Below are 25067 nucleotides of genomic sequence, written 5' to 3' on the forward strand. Positions count from 1 at the left end.
CAATAAGTTGTTATTATTATTATTATTAATAATAAATTCCAGTATTTGGCTTTGGGTAATTTTTTTGCTTTGCTCTATAGCATTGTCTGACTGAGATGCAAATTCATTTAGCATGTGTCTGTCAGAGTTGTGATTTTTTTTTAAACCAGCTTATTTATTAGCACACCTTATGATATGGTGCTAAGTGTCAGGATGAGAAAGCCCCAGAATCTATTTTGAGTGACAGATGTCTGCTGGCTTGACCCAAACCTGCATGACCTTGTTACTGGGGATTTAAGTCATTTGAGCATTCTTGTATGTGTTTCTATTTTGAGAAATTGCTTGTATAGGTGCAACAGAGGTGTGCCCACTTTGCTTTGAGACCTTAAACCAGGGGTGGGCAAACTACGGCCCGCCAGAGGTCTTTATGCGGCCCACCAAGATCAAGTCATAAAAAAATTAAGGTTAATTGAGGGGGCTGTTGGGTTACTGGTATAGGGTGGATACGTTGACTTAAGTAGGGTGATCATTGCTCGGCACAACATGTGTTTCATGTGAAGTTTCTACTTTAAAATATTAATTAATAAAAATTAATTGCTTTTTTTTCTTTAAACTGAGTTACTTTGTTTTTCAAATAAATGTGTTTCATGTAAAGTTTCTACTTTAAAATATTAATAAAAATTAATTGCTTTTTTTTCTTTAAAAACCTTTTATTTTGGCTATTTTAAATATTAATTATTTTACTTAATATACTATGCTGCCCTTTAAAATTGTGAATTTCTGAATGTGGCCCTTGCACAGAAAAGTTTGCCCACCCCTGCCTTAAACTGTGAGGCAGTTTGCTCTGCAGGGGAAGCTCAAGGCCTTTCTTGTCAGAGACCTGTTGAAGCAAATATATCAATGTGATTACCGGACCCATTAATTTACCAACTTTAAAACACAACAACAATAAGTGCAAATTAAACGAGGGCCTACTATAACTGCTGCACCTTTAGGATTCTGCCTGATGCATCCTGTCAAAAGTGACAGCGATCTGAGCATCTTGCACTTGGGAGTGAGATTGTACTGCCCAATGTCTAACTGCAATTAACCAGGGTATATTATTCGTAACCTTTTGTGATCTGAATTGTATTCTTGTGCCTTTTATCCATATGCTGCATGATTAAAAAAAGATATAGAAACTACTTGGTAAAGCAAATCAAGGTACAAACTGTTGGTTACTTTACTTGTTGAATGTACAGAGTCATCATGTGATTCTTAAAATAAAATAATTCCTGATTAATTTAGATTGTATGAAATAGTTCCTTAGCTTGTCTTGGCAATTGTTGATCATTTAGCCTTATAGGATCATTTAGCCTTATTGGCCTTATAACCAATATCAAAGGTTAATGGCTGAGCATTTTAATCGCCTTTCAAATGAAAGTTAATTTTGTTTAATGGCAATGTTGGGGTAGACTTTGACCTTTGCTGGCTGGGCAGTAATCTGGTAGAGCGGAATAAAATCAGTGGAATGAAATTCAGTAGGTTCTCTACTGGGTAATTAGGCCACTCTGTTGGATTCTCACCCAGGGCAATAAAGGCAAAAATCTATCCCATTGTCCACGTGCTTATTTATTATCAGATTTAACATTCTGTTAAAAGTGTATTTTGAGTGACGCCTGAATAATTTCAGAAAAGAGGAAAATATTGTGCTTTCAGGTCCATACGTTTGTTTTCATTTAATTTTTCCATCTTTTAACTGAACGGCTTAACAATGCGCTGGCTTTAACTTCAAACATCTTGTCCACTTCACTGAATTCCTGAAATGTTTCACAAGCTTCAACAGGTCTGTTGGAATAACGATTGTGGTGAGAATTATTCTTTCTTGCTAAGCTGTTTAGCAGAGGGGATATTGATTAGAATTTCAACTTTATGGAAACTACAAGTGACTTTTGCTACTTGAAGCAAAATCTTGTTGATGGTTTTCTGTTCTCACAATTTTAGTGTTGGTAAGTTTTATTATAAGAATGATTTTCCTTTCTTTAGACCCCACAGCATATTAAATTGGTTACAGAAAATTGTAGTTCAACTCCACTGACTTCAGTATTTCAGTAAGAAGTCTTACAACACCAGGTTAAAGTCCAACAGGTTTGTTTCAACACGAGCTTTCGGAGCACTGCTTCTTCCTCAGGTGAATCAGTATTTCAAGCAGCTTCGAAAGTCCTTTTTTTTCCTGGTTTATAATTTGTACATAATCATGGAATGTTTCAATATGGACAGGCTGTTTGATTCTGCAATCTGCACTGGTGTTTTTCTGCAGTTTCTCTGCCACTCCTCGCGTATTCTTTAACATTACTCTTCCCATGAAACTGGAATTACCTTTTAAAATAATTCGAGCACTTTATTTCAACAACAGTTTGTAAAATATAATTCCACATTGCAACCAGTGTTAAAAAATCTACCATTTAAAAAAAATCTATCATTTAATTTCTTTTGTGATTATTATATCTTAAATTCATAAGAACTAGGAGCAGGAGTAGACCATTCGGCCCCTCAAGTCCTCTCCGCGATTCAATATGATCAAGGCTGACCTCCGCCTGGCCTTAACCCTACCGTCCTGCCCGTTCTCCATAATCCTTCAACCCATTACCAATTAAAAATCTGTCTAACTACTCCTTAAATTTACTCAATTGGGTACTCTTTAAAATCCATACCTTTTTATCACCTTGTATACCTCAATTTGATTGAGGTAGCCATAACTTGGCTTGATTGCCATTCGGCTGACCTACAGAAACAACATCTCGCCATCTAATCATAACTTCTTAATCTTATTAGGTCACCCCTTAAACTTTAGCGATAGAATACAAATTTTTATTATCACAAGTGGGCTTACAGTAACACTACAATGAAGTCAATGAAGTTACTATGGAAAGCCCCGAGTCACCACATTCCAGCATCTCTTCGGGTACACTGAGGGAGAATTCAGAATGTCCAATTCGCCTAACAGCATGTCTTTCAGGAAGAAACCAGAGCACCCGGAGGAAACCCACGAAGACACGGGTAGAATGTGCAGACTCCACACAGATAGGGACCCAAGCCGGGAATCTAACCTGGGACCCTGGCGCTGTGAAGCAACAGTGCTAACCACTGTGCTACCGTGCAGCCCAAAGTCCTACCTATTCAAGTCTTTCTTCAAAACTAATTGCAGGTAACATCCTACTGTACCTATGTTATACTCAAATTGCTTTTATATCCTTTGTATAACTGTATCCAAAGCTGCACAAAGTATTTCAACTGCAGCTGTGAACCAAATTGTATGTACCATGTGTCTAAATATAATCAGGCCTGTTAAACCAGACGCAGCTATTGGTGCAAACATTTAAAAATCAATTTCATTATTATTTCTGACGGACTTCAAATATAATAGAAAAACAGTAATGTGAACGTACAGCAAGAGGACACCAGACTGCATTCCTGCTTTGGGACAATTTTGCAAACAGCAAAGATACAATGATCATCAGTGTCGTGGCGTCCCTGAAGGATTCTCTGTAGCTCCTCGTCTAGTTGATGATCCTCTCCTATATATACCTTGTCATTGATATGTGTTATCTCTCCTGTAACGTTCTCTTACACTTCACATGAACTTTATTACACTTGCCTGAGCATTTGACACCGCTGTTGCTGTCCTCGTGCTGTAGTGTACTTGCAGTCAGCAATGCTAAACATTGATTAACTTTACCCAGCATGTTCTCTCTCGTTTTGATTGCCATCTAAGTTTGGGAGTGATGAACTTACAAACCACTTCCATACATCCATCAGGCAATTTTCCAACCAGATCATTTGCTCAAGAGTTCCAGACATTGATTAGTTATTTGAAAATATTATGGTTTTAAAATTACACAAACTACTTTAATGAAAATGTTAATGTTGCACATGTATATTATATATGAAATGAAAGTTGCCATCGTGCCTATGGACCATTGAAAGGCTTCCCTCCCCTTTTGAGAGAGCTAACTTGGTAGTGATTTAACCCGAGGCAATTTTCTACACTTAACACAAAACCAAAGATTTGTTTTTCCCTTTTCATGGCCATGTCTACATGTTCTGCCACCTTTTTAATGACCTTTGCATCCTCACATCAAGCCCCTTTGTTACTCTGCCCAATTGAAGTGTAATCTGTCAAAGGAGAAAATTGTGATTTTCTTGCCCATGACTTTGGGAGTGTCGAAGGACACTGCATTGGGTTCTTATCCCTTTTCTCAAGGAGGAAGTCTGTCCTATACAGAATTTGAGGATTGGATTAATAGTCAGTGATTTCTAATATAAATCTCTATCTTATCTCAAAGGAAACACGACTAATATAATATGTACCATAGGTTTCAGTTGAGGTTTCCTGGAGCATAGATTTCATGAACTGAACTCCAAGGTCGTCAGATCTGTGGACAGCTAATTACATTTCTGTATAGTTAAATGTTGATTTTTTTTCTCCAATAAACATTTTCTGCTATTCCTGATGTTATCATTTGGAAATGAGGACAGGGACCCAGTATTAGCAGGGAGTCCTGTGCAGAGATAAGTTTTTGAAAATCAGTGAAGTATAGCCAGGCACAATAGAAGAGTCTGATCATTTCAGAGTCAAAGACCCCAATGCAATTGGCCCAGCAAACCCTTCTTTGAAGTATAGAAAATCACGAGTTGTAACAGAACTACATATTTTAAGTAGTAAAGTCGCATGACCTTGCAGTTTTCAAAAACCAGATTAAAATTAAGAATGTTCCAAAATAACCATCTGTCACCAGTTTCCTTTTGGGTTACTGTGCTATAATAATGTTTTTTTTTTGTTTGTTTACTTTTTAAAAACTGTGAACCATACTGTGAGACAACATCCTGTAATCTTCTTAGTCAGGCCCATGTGGCCTTTAAAAGGTTACTTTGGGGAAGTAGTAGTAATACACTTCCCCCAACAGTTTTCTTTATCTTGTAGCTTCTATTTATATTCTCAAATATCTTGTTTTGATCTGAAGCATGGTATGCGCACAATTTAGAGCTAATTGTATTAAATCATTAATTGCATTACCGATACGAAAAAACAGGCTTTAAATTATTTGAACCTTGGTAGTAAAACACTTTTTTCAATAATTGCACACTATTTCCAGACATGGCAGGGTCTTTCAGCAGTTAAATTCAAAGGAAATTTTGGAATTTAAACTAAACTCATGTTTTCCAGATTACAAATGTATTGGGTTAATTTTAATGATTGCCCATAATGTATCATGGACAATATAGTATCAGCTACCTTTTTTTTACACATTATCTCAACTTAATTTTCCACTGGCTTCATTTGAAAGGAAAATTGCATGGGCTTGCATGCAGTGATTCGAAATCTCTTATTTTACACCATTGCCAAGAGTTAAAATGACCCCTGTTATCAGATGTGAGGATGCAAAGGTCATTTGATAATGCAGATCTCGCTGGTTCTGAAGCATACTCAGTTGCATATTCATGTTCCTGAGACCAACAGTGACCTGGGGATGTGAAAATGGATCTCGTGAAGGGGCTATGAGGTGTTGGATGACGGTTCCTTTGCATGGGGCGATGCAAATTCAGTAACCACGACACAGAATTGTTTATTTTTGACTGCACTCCAAACAGAAGCTAGAAATATTCTTGTGGGGAAGAGCAAATTTAAAAAGGCAAATAATAGGGGGTCCCTCCTGCAGGTTTGATTCTGCAACTTGGGCACTTCATTTTGTGGAGGTAAAATGTAATTCCCCAGCTCATACATATCTGGCAACTGAGATCAGATTGGAATGATGGAGGAATACTAGGATGGTGTCTAACACTTGCGTATTAGTACAGGATGGCACACACTGTCCCAAAAAAGGGGGGAAGGGTGCACCCAAAGTGTCTTAAACAGGAGTCCTGCTATTTTCCCCCCTCGCCATTGCTAAAATAATAAATTTGTTTCTTAACAATTTAGTCGTGATGGTACCTCGTGTTTGCTGATGTGAGGAACATGTGAACAATTACTTAGTTGCTGCCAACAGTTGTTCGTGGTGGTCGGCCTAATACTCATAGATGCAGTCATTTCACTTCAAAACAGAGCATTGAGATTGCATGTGATAACAGAAGTGAAAGCCATAATATTAATGGTTATAGTCCCTAAACAACTAGTTCATGTTGTTGAATCATGATCACGCGCAGTCATAATGATTTCCAATGCTACGCTTACAATAATCCTATGATGTACACATTGAGGTAAACTGCCAGTGCCGACCAAAGGCTTTGGAAAGGTTTCATTTTGGTGTTAACTGTTGAGCTGCTATCATGTTTTACTATAACTGAGGTGAGACAGTCATATGGCGAATAAAAAAAAAAGTGGTTTTAATTTTTAAAAGATGTAGGCCAAGTTATGTGGTATGTTCTGGCTCTTTAAATACGTGTATGTATGTTGGGTGCACCAGTGGCTTGTGGTTTTTATATGTTGTTGGCTTTATCAGGAATTTACTGAGAAGCATGCGTTTTTCTAAGAATACACATTTCCTAGTATTTAAAGCTTAGTGGCTATGTCGCTATCGGTTCATCAAGTTGTTAATTCAATCTATTGGGTTTAACCAAATTGTTCCTTTGCAAAGTTTTAGCCCAGTTCAGCAGTTGAGATATTACCCATGAGAAAGTGATTAACATTAAGGTATAACTGTCAAACACAGACCAATAAAGATAAGTGCAAGATAACGAAATTTATGCCTCACTGGCATTTACAAAGAAAACCATGAAGTGAGGCGTAATTACTATTCTAGCCTACTATTAGTAACTGAAAAATTACTGCTATCATCTAAATAAAACAAGCAATGTAATTCTTCCTTGCTGGTTCAGCTTCCAATTCGAAATTATGAGCCTGCCCAAAGGGAAAAACCTCATCAGTTACTTTGAGGCTTGACACCCTGGCAGTGGTCGTTCCAAGTCCTGTGACTGGTGTTTACTGCTATGGAATTGGACCGTGCGCCAATTGAAGTTGTACTTTTTATTCTTGCTTGGGGTAGGAGATGCATTGGCAAGGCCAGCATTTGTTGCCAATCTTTGTCCTTGAAAAGATGGTGGTCAGCTGGGTTCTTGGGCAGTTGTAGCCCCATGTGATGTAGATATACACACAATGCTCTTGGGGAGGTTTCCCAGTGTCTAGGTCCATGCCAGGTGGTCCATTGGGTTTTAATCTTATTAAACTTTGCTATAATGGTCTGGAGTCAAATGTAGGCCAACCTGGGTAAGGATTGCAGATTTTGTTTCTGCTGAAGGGAATGAGTGACCAGATGTTTTTTTTTAAATATTTTTATTCTCCTTTTTCACAATTTTTCGCCCGAATTTACACCCAACAACAATCAATAACCAACAACAAATATCTCAAACCCCATAACAGTAACAACGATCCCATCCTCCCACCATGCCCAGGACATCAGCCCGCATGTTAACATAAACAAATGACAAAGAGAAAAAAAAGGAATCAGGGATTACCCATAGCCATCTTCAACATACACAGCCCCCCTCCCCCCGCACCCCACCCATCCTGCACCCCCCCCCCCCAAACTAATGTTCGATGTTATCCAGTTCTTGAAAGTGCATAATAAATAGTGCCCATGACTTTTAGAACCCCTCTGAGCTTCCCCTCAGTTCGAACTTAACCTTCACAAGGGTCAAGTATTCCAACAGGTCCTCTTGCCATGCCAGGGCACAGGGTGGAGAGGCTGCTCTCCATCCCAGCAGGATCCGCCTTCGGCCGATCAACGAGGCGAAGGCTATGATATCTGCCTCTGCACCCGTTTCCAACCCTGGCTGATCCGACACCCCGAATATGGCCTCCTGGGGACCCGGGTCCAGTTTCACATGCACCACCTTGGAAAACCAGATGTGTTTTAACGATGATCTGGTAATTTCATGATCATTATTAATGAGACTATCATTTTATCACTTCTCGAATACGATGTAATTCGCAAAGTAATATTCTGCCAAGACAAAATTATCTTTTCTTAAGCCACAAGGTCTTATTTATTGAAAACAATGTTCACTTAATCAGAAATTAATTGCTAAATTGAGAGTTTGGGGCGTGGTCTGAACTCTGTTGCTCTTTAATTTGCAAGTCAGAACTCAGGAACAGTGTGGAGCAGGTCAGGATTACTGTGAAGCAGACTGGGGAGTGTGAAGCAGTTTGGAAACACAAGTGAGATAGAATAGTTAATTGGCTGGCGAGTATTGTAGCTTTATTTCCCTTTCTCCAAAGTTGGGGAGCTAGTCAAAGGAGCTGGAGAAATTGAACATTTTCAAAAAATGTTTTGTTGGTAAGATTTGAATAAAACATTTCAATTAATCTCCTGATATTTAAGTGACAACAGAATAAAGGAACTGTGTAGCTGGTGAGTCAAGTAGTAAATTTTATTATCTCATAGAAAAGGAATAGCAGGGCAGCTGTAATCACTAGAGTGTATAGCCTGTTTCATATGGGAACTCGAAATTTCCCATGTCCAAGAATATCATGTGTAGCAAGTATCATGAATTGGAGGTTGAGCAGCAGCAGTGTCAAAGCGGTGCATCCACAATGTTGAGAGATTTATGGATAGCATGTTTAAGGAGAAGGTCACCCCACAGCTGAAGGGTATGCAGGTAGGAGAGGTATTGGATGACCACCAGGCCACCAAGAAGAAATAGTGCAGGAGTCCGCAAGAGTGCGTCTTGCGGTCCAATTAGTATTCAATTTTCAGTACTGATGAACGTGATAAATCATCTGAAGAGTGCAGCCCGAGCAAGGTTCATGGCACCACAGATAGCTTAGCTGTATGAAGGGGCATGAAAAAGACTAGAAGAACAAGAGTGATCGGAGATTCGATAGTTAGGGGGACAGACAGGCCGTAGATGTAGTCTGGTCACCTCTTTTTCCTCTCTTCTCACCCCCCCGGCCTTTGTCCATCACCTTTTACGATATGTCATGCTGAAGATCATTTACTATCTCGTACCAGACACTTGTATGGATAAAAGGATACATAAGGCACCATCCTATCGCCGTAGCAATGTCAACATGGGAGCCTTAATCAGGAGACCATGCCATTTCTAGAGATTGTTTGTGTTTTTCCACCGAGAGAAAGAAAACAGTTTCTCTTCCAAGGTGACCAGGTTAATAGGGTGGTGAAAAAGGCGTATGGGACACTTGCCTTTATCAATCGAGGCATAGATTACAAAAGCAGGGAGGTCATGTTGGAGTTGTGTAAACTTTGGTACGGCCACAGTTTGAGTAATGTGTGTGCAGCTCTGGTCACCACATCCTTATTGGAAGGATATGATTGCACTGGGGGAGAGCAGAGGCAATTCACCAGGATATTACCTGTGATAGAACATTTTAAGTTATGAAGAGAGGTTGGATTGGGTTGTTTTCTCTGGATCAGAGAAGACAAAGGGGTGACCTGATTGAGGTATAAAACATTGAGGGGCATGGACAGGGTGCATAGGGAGCAGCTGTTCCCCTTAGTTGAAGGGTCAGTCACGAGGGGACACAAGTTCAAGGTATGGGGCAGAATGCTTAGGGGGTAATGTGAGGAAAAACGTTTTTATCCAGAGGGTGGTGATGGTCTGGAATGCACTGCCTGGGAGAGTGGTAGAACGGCCGGGGAGGGGAGGGGGGGGCCTTCACATCCTTCAAAAATAGCTGGATAAGCACTTGACACGTTATAACATTCAAGGCTATGGGCCAATTGCTGGCAAATGGGATTAGGTAGGTAGGTAGGTCAACTGTTTTTCACGTGTCGGTGCAGACTCGATGGGCCGAAGGACCTCTTCAGCATTGTGTGCTTCTGTGACCTTAAACTATGTCTAACAATTTCATCATTTGTTAAAAGCCTGATATTTAAAGACTTTTTCAGGCTGGATAGGTTACACCTAAACAGAGCAGGGACTAATTTTCTTGCGAGGCGATTTGCTCGCGCCATTGGGAAGGGTTTAAACTAACTTTGTAATATTAGAGAATAAGGCCAAGGTGAAAAGAATATTGGGAGAGACGAATAGTACTAGAGTAGGAAGTAAAAAGATATTTGGTGGATTCAATATCAGAAAGATAGCAATTAAGTCTAAATTTGTGTTACAGAGCATGCATGAGGATGCATGAAGTGTGGTAAATAAGGTTGGTGAACTGCTGACACAGATAGTCATGCGGAAATGTGATGTTATGATAATATCAGAGACTTGGTTCAAGGAGGGTAGGACTGGGTATTAAATACTTCATGATACAAAGTATTCAGGAAAGAGGAGGAGTGGCATTATTTATTGAGGAGAAAATTGCAATGGCTGGAGGATGAGGTTGCCCCAGAGGGATCAAGGAGGCAATCTATTCGGTGAGGGCTAAGGAAGAGAAAACTTGCAGTTACATTGCTTGGTGTATACCCTCGGCCACTGACATGAAATATATAGAGGAATACATTTGTAAGGAAATTACAGAGAAGTGCAGGAATTATTATAGAGAATTGTGCAGTCACCCATAGATCGGTTTGCAGGCATGGGGATGTCAAAATTTCCCTGGGTGATTTTGCCTGCCCCCAAATTGTCTGCAATTTTATGTGGGATGGGTAAGGTCTATGGTGACCCACCTGCTCTCACCCAGTTGAGGCCCTAATATGGCCAATGATGGGTCACTTTAAGAACTGCTTCTTGCCTTGCCTCAAGTTAGTGGAAAGAGTTCAGGGGCAGATGGAAGTTTGGCAGGTGACTCTGCTTGGACCTCAGATGGGAAGAAGGTGCCTCTCTCAAGAGCCCCACTTATACATGAAGCCCACTCCCAAAAGTCCCCCCCCCCCCCCCCCCCCCCCATGAGTGCTCCCTTACCCCTTTGTCTCTCCATCAGGAACCCCACTGTCTCTTCCCACCCATAAGGGCCTCACCTCCTCTCCCCAGCATGAGACCCCTCGCACTTATCTGGCCCAGGGCTCTGAGCGTTAGAATCTGTGATACTTGTAATCCCAGTCTTGGGACACCTCTGTAACTGGCACTACTGAGACTACGGAGATGCTGGCCATTCAAATTGTCTGGCAGCTCAAGGTGGGACTTGCCCGAGTAAGGGTAGATGTTCCATCTGCAGCAAATTCATGCTCCTTGGCTTTGGGACTGCTGTGATTGTCAGGGTGTGATCCTTACTGAGCCTTTGGATGATGGTATTTTAAAAATCTTACACAGAGACTAGTAATAATGAGGGACTTTAATTATCCAAATACATGGAAGCAATGCGAATGGCAGAGGGCAGGATTTCTGAGAGTTTTGAGTAGAGTTTTCTACAGCATGTTTCCAGCCCAGCAAGAAAGGAGGCATTGCTGGACCTGATTCTTGGAAATGATGTCGGCCAAGTGGGTCAGGTGTCAGTAAGAGAGCATTTCGTGGATAATGATCATTTAATCATAAGGTTTAGGCTAACTTTTGGAAAAGATGAGAATGAAAGCCAACTTCATTGGGGTAAGAATTTATCTGCCCAAGATGAATTGAACCAAAAATTAGCAGGCAAAACTGTAGCTGAACAAAGCGCTGTCTTTTAAGAAGGGATAGTTTGAACACAGCCAAAGTATATTCCCATGAAGTGGGAAGCTCACTGGGTGACAACTGATATAGAGGTACGGTTACGACAAAGCAGAAATTATATGCTTAATGTTAATGTCGGGTGGATAATACGACTGAGAACCAGGCCAAATAGAGAAGGCTCAGAGGGGAATTGAAAATGCAAATAAGAACAGCAAAGAGAGAATCTGAGAAGAGACTGACAGCTAACATAAGTAATATAAAAGTTGTCTTTGGGCATCTAAATAGTGAGGAGTGAGCCTAATGGGACCAAAAAGAGATTTACTCCGTGTGACAGAGGGCATGGCTGACCCATTAAATGAATATTTTCCATCTGTCCTTACCAAGGAAGTAGATGCCACCCAGGTCATGAAAGAGGAGGCAGTTCAACACATTATCTTTTTAAAACTGATGAGGATACATTGGACAGGTGTCTGTACTTAAAGAGTTGATAAGGCACCAGGACTAGATAATTTGCATTCGAGGATACTGACAGAAGTGAGAGTGGAAATGGCAGAGGCTTGGCAATAATTTTCAAAATTTCCTTCAGAGTCCAGGGTGGTGCCAGAGGACTGGAGCATTGCAAATGTTATACCCGTGAAAAAAAGGTGTAAAAATAAGCCCAAAAATTATAGGCCTATCAGTTAAACGTCAGTGGTGGGAAAGATTGAGAAATTATAATTTCGGACAAAATTAATAGTCGTTTGGGAAAATGTAGGTTAATAAAGGAAAGCCAGTATGGACTTGTTAAGGGTAAATGGTGTTTTAACTAAATTGCTTTAAGTTTTTTGACAAGACAATGGAGAAGTTTGATGAGAGTAATGCTCTTCATATGGTGTACATGGGCTTCCAAAAGGCATTTAATAAAGTGCCACACAACAGACCTGTGGGCAAAGTCAGAGTTCATGGAATAAAAAGGTTTGTAGCAACATGGATTTAAATGGTCTGAGTGACAGGAAACAAATACCGGTGAATGGTTGTTTTCCAGACTGGTGGCAGAAGATTTGCAACTCATGTTCCCCAGGGTTCAGTGTCAGGGCCCCTGTTGTCTCTGTTATTTATTAATGACTTAGACCTTGGTGTACAGGACATAATTTCAAAATTTGCTGGTTAACTTGGGAACTGTGAGGACGATAATGCAGAACTTGGAGCGACAGACAGTTTGGTGGAATGCGCAGACAAGTGGTAGATGAAATTGAATGCAGAGAAGTGATTTAAATTGGTAGAAAGAATTCAGTCAGTATAAAATACAGGGTATAATTAATTTTATAACGGGATTAGAAGGCCGTGGGTATATATGCACAAGAATCATTGATGGTGGCAGGACAAGTGGAGACACTCAACTTGCAGACGCTGCGACAACGGATGAACGGATATCACGCGACTATCGCCAGGCAGGAATGTTCGCTTCCAGTTGAGGAACACTTCAGCAGTCAAGGGCATTCAGCCTCTGATCTTCGGCTAAGTGTTCTCCAAGGTGGCCTTCAGGACGTGCGACAACGTAGAATCGCCGAGCAGAAACTTGTAGCCAAGTTTCGCACACATAAGGACGGCCTCAACTGGGACCTTGGATTCATGTTGCATTTCATTCATCCCCCCCCCCCCCCCCCACCAAACATCTGGCCTGGGCTTGCGAAATCGTACCAACTGTCCTCGCTTGAGACAATTCACACCTCTTTAACCTGTGATTATCCCACTCTCCAGTTGCTCCGTCTGGACCTGTAGATCTAATACCTGCAAATACTCGCATTCAAAGTATCTTCCTCCCCAACTTGCTGTGAGAAATTTGCCTGTAATTTAAATGTGGCATAGGAAGTGTTATATGAAAGGAAATACATGCAAATTTATTGTTTTTAATATGAGTAGATGACCTACAATTGGTGTTGCTTACGGTAAGTCAAATGATGAGTTGTTTTATAAGTGTAGGCGTTTTATGTAGTGTAATTCACTAAAATGTTTCCTGATCTCTCAACCGTTACTTTTGAGTGGTCGGAGCCTGCTGTTTGTTTAACTATTAGCCTTTACCTTTTATTAAAAAAAATCAAAAAAATCACTCGAGCAGAATAATTGCACAAGTTGTATGCTTGCCAGAAGGGTTTATCCCCCTGCTAAACAACTGCATTTTCAAATTCTTTTGCTTTACATGTGTAGCAATGTATACCTTCTGGTCATGCTGGACATCCACTATTCATGTAGATTCATCAAGTATAGGCAGGGCATTGCTTGCCTTAAGTTATCAGCAGAATGCAGTAAATGTCCAAATGCAAGCTCTTCCTCTCTAACACTTCAGATGTTCCATACTGTCCGAAGCACGTTTTTAGATGCGTCTTGGGGTAAACGGTGGAGGAGTTCTGTAAAGAAACAAAAATAACTCGTTTGCAAGCAGCAGAACATATCAAGCCACAGTACCTACAATCTTTTAATTAACTTGTAAGTAAACACTGATGACTTCAACCATAGATGTTTGCAACACCAAAGGAGGCAATTTCTCCAGTTCTGTACCAGTTTTGATGGAGCGATTCAAAACTACTCCCACTGTACTATTTTCTTACCGAAGGCTTGTTTCAAATATTTATTCATTTGTAGCAATGCAACTTGCAGTTAGCCACCCAACTGAGACCTCCTCTGGCTCAGAATCTTTATCCTTCCTGGACAGATTTAATTATCATCCTCTGCATTTCATTGTGTCAATTGCAGCTCTCCATAGTTTCAATTCACTTACTAGTCTCTTTCTTTTCCAACTATCCTGTTTCTTGTTGTCACTAAATATCTCTTCTGCGTAGCACACTACCTGCTTAGCTAACCTGTCTAGGTTCCTGACCCGAATAACCTTCCCATCTCATATTATTATCACACGTATCACCAACCCATCCCTATCGCTCAAGCTCAGTTCCTACTTTCTTGAAAACCTACGCTGAACTCTCCATCTTCCCAACTATCACACCACTTCCAAACTCCCCTTTCTTTCTAATGTTTGGAATATATCATTGTATCCATTTCCACACTATCCGTTTCATTACCCGCTAATCGAGCGTTGCCCTGAATACAGCAGAGAACTGAACAGCTTAAGATCGCCAGTACATCTTGTGGGTGATTGTTGCTCAATGTCCCACCTTGTCCTTTTGTAGACTTCAAAATACTTGAACAATGTTTATTCTTCTGTACTTGCACAATTTCCCCCCAAACCCGTATCCTGATATCTACCCTTTGCCTTCTGTTGCTGGCCTACTTTTCATCTTTACACGCCTTACCCCCACCCACTGAAACTCTCTCTTTCCACATAAACAATCTGCATTTATGTAACACATTTAATGTTTGAATATTTTTTAGTCCCAAGCCAGTTCAGAGGCACAGGCAAACAGACTGCTTTGTCACTTACCCCACTGCCAAGAAAAACCTTCCTCAGAAAATCATTTTTGACCAAACTCTCTTCCTACCCTCTTTGATCGGTATGAGCTCACTATCGACTTTCCTGTAAAGCCTTTAGAGATTTGTATCTGTACAATGAGTATGATCTTGAGATCATGATGATATCAGGCATGATCATATTGAACAGGAGAGCAAACTCGAGAGGCTAAATTGTCTACTCCTGGGCCTAGTTCATCTGTTGTAAGAAAGGACTACTCTGTCTAATTCCAGCTCTTGGTCTGTATCCCTGGACATAACAGTACCTGGAGCACAAGTGGAGAGTATTCCGTCAAACTTCTAACATGTGTCTTGTAGTTGGTGGACAGGCCTTGAGGAGTCAGGAGATGAGTTACTCATTCCAGAATTCTCAGCCTTTCTCATGAAGTCACAGCATTCATATGGCTGGTTCAATTCAGTTTCTGGTCAGGATGTTGCTCATGGAGGATTCACCAATTGTAATGCTGTTGAACAAGGGGCGATGGTAGGATTCTCTTTTCCGGGATGGTCATTGCCTGGTACTAGGGTGGCTGAATGTTTTTTTTTTCAATATATATTTACTGTACCCAATTCTTAATTTTTCCCCAGTTAAGGGGCAATTTAGCTTGGCCAATTCACCTGCCCTGCACATCTTTTGGGTTGTGCGGGTGAGACCCACATAGACACGAGGAGAATGTGAAAACTCCACACGGATAGTGACCCGGGGCCGGGCTAGAACCCAGCTCCTCAGTGCTGAGAGGCATGAGTGGCTGAATGTTACTCACCACTTGTCTGCACGTTGTCCAGTTTTTGTTGCATATGGATACAGACTGCTTTGTATCTGAGGAGTCATGAACATTGCGCAATCATTAGAGAACTTTCCCTCTTCTGACTGTATGATGGAAGGAAAGTTATTGATGAAGATAGTGGGACCTCGGACACTATGAGGATCACCTACAGCCGGGTCCTTGGACTGAGAGGATTCATCTCCAACCATCTTCCTTTGTGCTATGTATGACTCCAATTAGAGAGTTTTCTCCTGATTGCCATTGACTTCAATTTTGCTACGCTTCCTCGATAGCGCACACAAGTCAAATCTGGTGTGTTGCCAAGGGCAATTGGGTGAAAACTATAAGATTCTGCTCCTTGGTTTATGTTTAGACCAAGGCTATGATGAAGTCTAGAGCTGAGTGGTCCTGAGTGGAACAACGCAAAGTGAGCATCTGTTGCTGAATACGTGTCCTTTGAAAGCACTGCCAGCTACACCTTCCATCACTTTGCTGATGATGAATAGGCTGATAATTGGCCAGATTGACATACCTGGACAATTTGCCACATGTTTGGGTACATACCAGTGTTGAAGCTGTACTGGAGCAGCTTGACTAATGGCACAGCTAGTTCTGGAATGCAAGTTTTCAGTACTACAGCCAGCATGTCCTCAAGGCCCATAGCCATTGCAATATCCAGTGCTTTCTGCCATTTTTTGGTATCACATGGGCTGCACCTAATTGACTAAAGACTGGCATATGTAATAATGGAGTAGGCCAATCGAGGTGGATCATACACTTGGCACTTCTAGATGGAGGTGGTTGAAAGGACTTGAGCCTTTCCTTTGCAGTAATTATCAACCATTATTCATGCCTGGATTTGGCAGGATTGCAGAACATGGATCTGATCAGTTGGTTTTGGAAAAGGTAGGATATTATACAGGTAGGATAATATACAGCCTTTTTTCATTAGCGTCAGTAATTCTCCTATCTCGGAGCCCCAGAATTAGAAACAAAGGATCAAATTCTAAGGTCATACCAAATATCTTGAGCGTTTTAAGTACACTAGACCAATAGGATTTAATTTTGATACAGAGCCACACACAATGTATGGAGTGTCCCTTGGTTACCTTTGGCACAGCGAGGTTACAGAAGGGTCAAACCTGTGTCTCAAGCTTGGTGTGCATGCAGATGGTGTAATATTTTAAACTGTCTCCTTTGTTCTATTACAGACAGGTTCTGTTGGCATTTTCCGATATATTACCCCCAAGTCTCCTTAAAAATATTCACTGCAGTCTTTTTTCCCCAAGACCTTAGGGTTTCAAATATACTCTCTCAGACTCTAGAACATAAAGTGTAATAAATCTTGCTGATTAATTGATAAGGTTCTATGCATATCAGGATTCGTTTTCCATGGGAGACAGAGCATCAAGGTGCAGAGTTGCCTTTATTAACGATAAAGGGCGGGATTTTCTGTTTGGGAGACTATGGGCACGATCCTCCGCAAATGCGGCGAGTCGTAAAGGCTGCCGTGAAACTGGCCGTGTTTCACGGCAGCCTCCGCGCCCTCAGAAATTGTTGGGAGTTTAAGGGAGGTGAAGTGTCAATGCATCCTCAGGCTGGTCAGTTTTATGTAAATCGGCATACAAACCTTGAAAAGCCTTGTTAATATCCTTTTCATAGAATGCCCGCAGAGCAGAAGGCGGCCATTTGGCCCATCGAGTCTGCAAGAACCCTCTCTGAAAGAGCACCGTATCTAGGGCTACACTCCTGCCCTATCCCCGTGACCCATCTAACTGCTGGGCACTAAAGGAAATTTAGCATGGCCAATGTCCTGCATATCTTTGGACTGATGGAGGAAATTGGAACATCCGGGGGAAACCCATGCAGACACGGAGAATGTACAAACTGCGCAAGAGAAAGTGGTCCAAGGCCAGAATTGAACCCGGGGCCCTGGCGCTGGGAGGCACAGATGCATGGTTGGAGATCACTATTGCAAGAAGCCACCAAATGTAGGATTGTTTTTGGCATGAAGAAATAGTTCATTTAAATTTGACATTGGGGAGCAGAAAAGAAAGTAAACTCTTTATCCTTGGAATGCAGTGTTCTCCACACATCCAAATACCCCATCTCCTCGCAAACTGATGCTAAAGCCCTTGCCTGTTGGGTGGCGGATTTCTAGTTACTGTGAATTTGTCCACCAAAGGGTTAAGATGACAGTGGAAGTCCATACTCTTAAAGGAATTAGCAGAATCCAATTCAACAATGTCCATGAAGACTTGAGAAACAAAATCAGGGGAATAGTTCGATGGACCGTATACGTTTATTAATGAGACAATTTCTCTGTATAAAAGTCCTTTGGCAATCATATACCTACCCCCATGATCCTTTACATAGTCCTCCATGTTGAAAGGCACATTTTTATTGGCTAACACTGCGACACCCAGACTACTGGGGTGTCATGAACGAAGTGAAGAACATTTGTACCACCCAGTCCTTCTTCAACTTAGGTGCTCTTTGTCATTGTGGAGAATCTGGCATAGGGGTGATTGAATCTTCATCTGCATCCCATTAACAGGATGCAAATGAGGTTCAAACCAGCCTCTGGCAGACTTTCCAAACTGCCATGGTAGGCACCAGTGGAAGTTCTCGCTGTAAATTCACACCAGCGTGGAACTGATTTCTGGCCAGCCCGCCATATTCTCACCCCTACATCGCCATCGAACCTGCCGGTGAATGCTTGGGAGAATTCTGCCCCTTGTCTTTTATACCAGAGTTGATCATTGCCCTATTCAAGCATGTGCAAAAGCTTCGTACAGGCGTGAATATGACTCATTCTGTTATTACATTTCTGAATGTCATTGTTTTCCTAAATGGTTTTAAAATATGCTATGGAGTTAATTATATCTTTTGAAGTAAAATTTAACTTTTAAACTACCGTAATTATTTATCATTCTCTATGAATGGAAGTTGGATAACCACATGTTAGTGTTAACAGGGTCGAGGAACAGGAGGTGGTTTCATCGACAAGAAAAACTCCAAAGCCAGGAGGGAAGATAGAAGCTATAACTTCAGGGCTAGGGCAGTGAAGCTATAACTTCAGGGCTAGAGGACATTTGGCATGGTGGACTCTGGAGAGGGAAGAGAGTTGTAGAAGCACCTGATCAATCTTTGTGGTTATCTTATTTAGGAGGACAGTGCCTGTTGCAGGTAGACACCTTGAATGATGTACACAGAACACAGAAAATAGGAGTAGGCCACTCGGCCCTTTGAGCCTGTTCTGCCATTCATTATGATCATGGCTGATCATCCAATTCAGTAAACCGATCCCACTTTCTTCCCATATCTTTTGATCCCTTTAACACCAAGAGCTATATATAACTTGAAAACATAGAGGGCACAAAGTCCCATTTTGGGTGCGTTTAGTGGGCTGTTTTCCGGCACCTGCAGCGCCAAGAACCACCTCGCTTTAAACAGGACTTTGCTTTTTTGGGCTTTTGTCAGGAACGCCCTGCCGAGGCCTCACTTAGACCCATTTTTCCTGCATTATGCCAGTGCAAAATGGCACCCTGATCTCTTGACCTCATCTCTCCCACCCCCAACGGCCTCCAGACCGCCCCCAACATCAATCCCCAGGCCCGATTCCCAGCATGGGCAAGATGCCACTGTGGCACCATGGCATTGTCTGGGTGACAGTGCCAGGGTGCCCCAGGTGGCATTGGGAGTGCCAGGGTACCACCCTGTCCAGAGCCCGAACATCCAGGCAAGCCCTCCCAACAAAAAGTGCTGTTACGCGTGGTCTATGTTTGTGAAAACCAGCCAAACGCCACAACGGAGAGGTCTCCCAGGTGAGGCCGTTTGATCCCGTGACTTGGTTAATTCCGACATAGATATATTCAAGTGAGACTAACTAATCATTTGAATATGAAAATCTGGATCACGTCATCTCCCGAGATCTTGTTAGATTTCATGAGAGGTAACGGGTCTCGTATATCTCATGCGAGACCATTTGTGATATTTACCGTCCATTTCCTTAATTGCTCTGGGGTGTAGATTATCAGGCCGAGGGGAATTCTCAGCATTCAATCCCTTCAATTACCCCAATACCATTTCCCTACTAATACTGATTTCCTTCAGTTACTTCCTCCAACTAAACCTCGTGTTCCTCAACACACCCTGAATACGTTGTGTGTCCTCCTTTGTAAAGGCAGAACCGAAAAACCATTTCTTTGTTACCCATTATAACTTCCCCTGTTTCTGACTGTAAGGAACATAATTTGTCTTCACCGAGTCTTTTCTCTTCAAATACCTATAGAAGCTTTTACAGTCAGTCTTTGTTCCCAGCAAGCTGACTCACATACTCGATTTTCTCCTTCTTAATCAATCCCGTTGCCCTCCTTTGCTGAATTCAAAACTGTTCTCATTCCTTGGGTTGTATTTTATGAATTTGTATACCTCTTCCTAGGATCTAATACTATCTCTAATTACCATTATAAGCCATGATTTGGCCACCTTTGCCGTTTTATTTTTGCACAAGACTGGAATGAACTTAATCCCCCAATCCAAAATGGAGTCTGCCAGGACGTTGATCCAATGGAGTCTGGCCTGATTCTACCCTTTTGGACCTGAACAACAGGGAAATCAATCTCCAATGTTCCCCAACTCTGCTATTTGAATAGAAAAATAGAAATCTATTTATTCACTGCAATAATATGCCTGTTTTTCTTTTTCCAAATAAAATAAAACAAACTAGAAAAACAGTTGATGAAGGATTTTGGAATAAAATGCACAAGTTGAGAACGTCTAATTTCAGTGCCTTGCAGCGAGAGGGAAAAATACAAATGTTTATCACCACCTGTGCTCTTTTGTTTCACATTTAGAATTACAAAACAATCATTGTCTACATAAGAAACAAAACCAGATAATTCTGGAAATACACAACAGGTCTGTTAGTATCTGGAAAGAGAAAATACAGGTTAATCTTTTGGGTGTAAGCCATTGTCAGTGCTGAAAACTGAAAGATGAGCATTTTAGTGGGACTGGAAAAAATGGAGAGAAAATGTATTTTTAAGTGGAATCTTTTGTTGACATTACGTATTGTTGCAGAGATTTGTAAGTATCTTATAGCGAATATTAGTTGGACCATTTAAGTTTTACAAATGACTTGGCATTCCCTAGAAATTCTACACGTAAAATAGGTGGACAGTGTGTTATCCCCCTATTAGATATAGATTGATTTTTGCAACTACTATTTGTTTACTCACCTGAGTATGGTGGAAAAGAATCACACTATTTGTTTTTCAGGAACCAATCAAAATTATCCATGTTGCTAGGGGCCATTTTACATATTCCTTCCCCAAATTGTTTTGGTGTAGGTATGTAGTCCTCCCACTTTGTAACTGCATACCTCTTATTGTGAAAAATATCTCCTGCATGTTTACAGTGAGATAATTTTGGGTCAAAATGCGTTCAGTCTTTGTTTTCAATCTCAAATGTTAGTTCTGGAATGTAGAATAATGTTGTTTTCTACTTAAGACATCCATTTATACTACCCAGCACTCGTGGGTCGGGGTTAACATTGAATACTGGTGCCTCCTTATCTTAAAATGAGGTAATTACTCTTAAGAGGGAGCCAGTTTGCTCAGGAGGCTAGATGGATAGTGTGTTCAGAGTAACGCCACAATGCAGGATTCGAGGTAGGCTGAAGTAGGCTTGGAGCCATGGATCGGTGACCCTTGAATAATTGAGGATGGTACCCGAGAAGAAATGTACTAATGTGTAATAAAATGGTAAATTTCTCCTTTATTGTAATAAATAAGGATGTTGATGTTGGTAAATGGAATAGTTTTAATTTCATGTCCCCAGTAAACACACACACATTCCTGAATCACTTATGAGAAAGTATTTTATACTCCAGGCCAGCAATGTACAATGCTCTAAGCGAATATGGTACTTCTTTAATTTCCTGTGCCAACTAGTCTTCAGTCAATCTGAGTGACACTGCCGACATGGCAATTTATGCAGTTTTATGGTGGAAGCCCATACAAACTAAGATTTTGATTTGAGATTGTACAAACACAATTCACACTGGGCTCTTCAGTCAGTAGGCAGTTTAGTCTGAGCTAGATTTTAACAAGTCCCAGAGATTGAAATCCATTGTTATCCAATTTACCATTTGGTCTTTCAGGCCAACAGTGCATAGGTTAATAAGGCCATCGACTGGTTTCTATGATGAGTTGTCCCAAGGGGGTGAGATTGAGTAACCTTGGACCATATTCCAGTTTAGAAGAATTAGAGGTAACCTAATTGAAACAGATAGAATTCTTAAGGGGTCGAGAGGGTAGGTGCTGAGAACATTGTTTTTTTCAGGTTGGGAATCTTGATCACAGTCTCAGAATAAAGGGTCAACCATTTAGGACTGAGATAAGAACAAATTTCTTCACTCAAGACCGTTATGAATCTTTGGCGTTGTCTACCCTAGAGAGCTGAGGATCTTAGCCATGGGCTGTGTTTAAGACCGAGGTCGATAGATGTTTGGATACAGAGGAGCAGGAGTAGATCATACAGCCCCTTGCAATTGCAGCACCATTCATTGCGCCTCCATTCAATGTGACCATGGCTGTTCTTCTGCCGTAACTCCCATTTTCCTACCTCCTGCGCACATCCCTTGATCCCTGAGAGACCAAAACTCTATCCATCTCGCCCTTAATTATACTCCAGGTTGAAGTCCAACAGGTTTGTTTCAAACACTAGCTTTCGGAGCACTGCTCCTTCCTCAGGTGAATGAAGAGGTATGTTTCAGAAACATATATATAGACAAATTCAAAGATGCCAGACAATGCTTCGAATGCGAGCATTTGCAGGTAATTAAATCTTTACAGATCCAGAGATAGGAGTAACCCCAGGTTAAAGAGGTGTGAATTGTCTTAAGCCAGGACATTTGGTAGGATTTTGCAAGCCCAGGCCAGATGGTGGGGGATAACTGTAATGCGATATGAATCCCAGGTCGCACTCGTGTGCGGAATTTGGCTATAAGTTTGTGTTCGGCGATTCTGCGTTGTCGCACGTCCTGAAGGCCGCCTTGGAGAACGCTTATCCAGAGATCAGAGGCTGAATGCCCGTGACTGCTGAAGTGTTCTCCAACTGGAAGGGAACATTCCTGCCTGGTGATTGTCGCGCGATGTCCGTTCATTCGTTGTCGCAGCGTCTGCATGGTCTCGCCAATGTGCCACGCTTTGGGACATCCTTTCCTGCAGCGTATGAGGTAGACAACGTTGGCCGAGTCGCACGAGTATGTACCACGTACCTGGTGGGTGGTGTTCTCCCATGTAATGGTGGTATCCATGTCGATGATCTGGCACGTCTTGCAGAGATTGCCATGGCAGGGTTGTGTGGTGTCGTGGTTGCTGTTCTGAAGGCTGGGTTGTTTGCTGCAAACAATGGTTTGTTTGACGTTGTACGGTTGTTTGAAGGCAAGTAGTGGGGGTGTGGGGTTGACCTTGGCAAGATGTTCATCTTCATCGATGATGTGTTGAAGGCTGCGAAGAAGATGTCATAGTTTCTCCACTCCAGGAAAGTACTGGATGACAAAGAGTACTCTGTTGGTTGTGTCCCATGTTTTGTCTTCTGAGGAGGTTGGTGCGGTTTTTTGCTGTGGTGCGTTGGAACTGTCGATCGATGACTCGAGCGCCATATCCCGATCGTACGAGGGCATCTTTCAGCGTCTGTAGATGTCTGTTACGCTCCTCCTCGTCTGAACAGATCCTGTGTATACGGAGGGCTTGTCCATAGGGGATGGCTTCTTTAATGTGTTTAGGGTGGAAGCTGGAGAAGTGGAGCATCGTGGGGTTATCTGTGGGCTTGCGGTAAAGCGAAGTGCTGAGGTGACCGTCCTTGATGGAGATGAATGTGTCCAAGAATGCAACTGATTTTGGAGAGTAGTCCATGGTGAGTCTGATGGTGGGATGGAACTTATTGATGTCATCGTGTAGTCGTTTCAGTGATTCTTCGCCACGGGTCCAAAGGAAAAAAATGTCATAGATATAGCTGGCGTATAACGTCGGTTGAAGATCCTGCGCGGTGAGGAGGTCTTGTTCAAACTTGTGTATGAAGATGTTGGCATATTGAAGTGCGGATTTGGTCACCATGGCTGTTCCGTGCGTCTGGACCTTGTCGAAGGTGAAGACGTTGTGATCCAGAATGAAGCGGATGAGTTGCAGAATTGCGTCTGGAGATTGGCAATTGTCGGTGTTGAGTACTCTCCCAAATCAGTTGCATTCAGTGTGAGTTTGACAGTTTGAGGGTATGGTAGCAACAGCTTTTGGGTAATTGGAGGAGGCTGTCAGGGCGTGTTGAGTGTGGACACGCAATGCAAATACTGATTATGTAATGTTGCTAAGGAATAGCATGTAGATAATAAAGAGGAGGAGGAACAGGCTGCACTCCAAGGGTCACTATAGGCTAGAGATGGAGAAGCAATTGGCATAAATGCAACTTTTGATTAAATCAGATAAAATCTACGGAGATTGACTACAGAATAAAGTGGTTGACTTTATCAAAGGTGACAGTGAGGTTGAAAAGAGATGGCACCTGCAGCCACTGGTGTACAGAATGTTGTTGCTGACCCGACCAATGTGGTAATTTGGGAAGAATAGAAGTTGATTTTCAATATTTTTGGGTAGTAGTTACAGGACAGTCAATTGGTCTTGGATTTTGGAGAGGAAGGCAGGGATTGAGATAGGGTAGTAATTGACTAGAATGCTAGGGATTTGTGTGTGTTGAGAATAGAAATGGTTTTGTTGGTGTTTAAGGAGTTTGGCAGATGAGACGAGTATGAAATTGACTCATCACGAATTAAGATAGAATTAAATCAAGGGAGCAGGTCGTTAGTTTCAAGGCTGAATTAGGTTATCTGAGGGAATGCTGGAAGAAAAATTGCAGAGATTCTGGGTGAAGGCATAACTAGAAGGAAAACAGATGGAAGAAGGGATAAGATGTTTAGCTCACTCAAAATTGCTAGTGACGTAATGCAAAGAGCCATGTAGGCAGATGCTGCTCAATATACCTGCATGGAAATGAGATGACCTCCTAAGAATACAAGGTCAGTACACTTGTATAATATAATGGCATTTCTTTGCGACATAGTGGGAGTGCCGTGAAAGGGGGTGGGGATGTTAGGTTCTCGATACTGTGAAGGACTAATGGGTGGCTAAAAGTTAAGACTTTATTTTCTCCTTGCAAGCTTTGACCTGACTTCTGCTATTGAAAGCCAATTAAAAACAAGTGGCTTAATAATTGAAAGCACCACTTTCATTATGCAGAGAACCATGCAGTCAGCAATAAATCATTCAGCCCCAGCTTTGATGAAATATATTCCCC

At 41.6% G+C, this 25067-nt stretch overlaps 1 protein-coding gene and 1 long non-coding RNA gene across 2 annotated transcripts in view; one reads left to right on the forward strand and one right to left on the reverse strand.

Moving 5' to 3' along the window:
- LOC119966048 (apoptosis regulator Bcl-2-like) overlaps positions 1-25067 on the forward strand; it is a 155611-nt gene that overhangs the window by 63719 nt on the left and 66825 nt on the right. The window lies entirely within an intron of this gene.
- The window catches only part of LOC119966049, a 30904-nt gene continuing 19176 nt past the window's right edge, over positions 13340-25067 (reverse strand). Inside the window, exon 3 of the long non-coding RNA XR_005460663.1 lies at positions 13340-13889. This is a non-coding gene — a long non-coding RNA (uncharacterized LOC119966049). The remainder of the gene's footprint in view (positions 13890-25067) is intronic.

This window comes from Scyliorhinus canicula, chromosome 5 (assembly GCF_902713615.1).
Source record: "Scyliorhinus canicula chromosome 5, sScyCan1.1, whole genome shotgun sequence".
Taxonomy (NCBI): domain Eukaryota; kingdom Metazoa; phylum Chordata; class Chondrichthyes; order Carcharhiniformes; family Scyliorhinidae; genus Scyliorhinus; species Scyliorhinus canicula.